This window comes from Penaeus monodon, chromosome 32 (genome assembly GCF_015228065.2).
Source record: "Penaeus monodon isolate SGIC_2016 chromosome 32, NSTDA_Pmon_1, whole genome shotgun sequence".
Lineage (NCBI taxonomy): Eukaryota > Metazoa > Arthropoda > Malacostraca > Decapoda > Penaeidae > Penaeus > Penaeus monodon.
In genome coordinates this window covers 12,822,113-12,822,547 of record NC_051417.1, presented here as the reverse complement: position 1 = coordinate 12,822,547, position 435 = coordinate 12,822,113, and positions in this window count along the sequence as shown.

Here is a 435-nt window from a genome sequence, read left to right as displayed (position 1 = left end):
GGTGTATGAGGAAAGAGATGAAAGAAGATATGGGATTGGAAACTATTCTAGAGTGGGTTCCAGACGTCCATATATAGACCTGATGAAAACAAAAACGCAACGCTGATTGTGTAAAATAAAGAAATAAATGGGCGGTCGAAAGAGAAAGGAAATTTTTCAAAAATCATTATTTTGGGTCAGAATTCTACAATCACTAAGTTATTATTTTTCATCGGATAGGCTGTCCTAATAAACAAACACACTAGATAATAAACCTATTTCTAAATCAGAAAGCCTTTTATAGCATTTACAGCGTACATGGCGAGAAGTATATATTGATTTTTATTTTTTTTTGTTATAGAAAACCTACTCACTCATGGTCAATACAAAATAAGTAAATACAAGTAAATGTGACCAAAAAAATTATAGGGGAGAATATTTTTTTTAATATATATA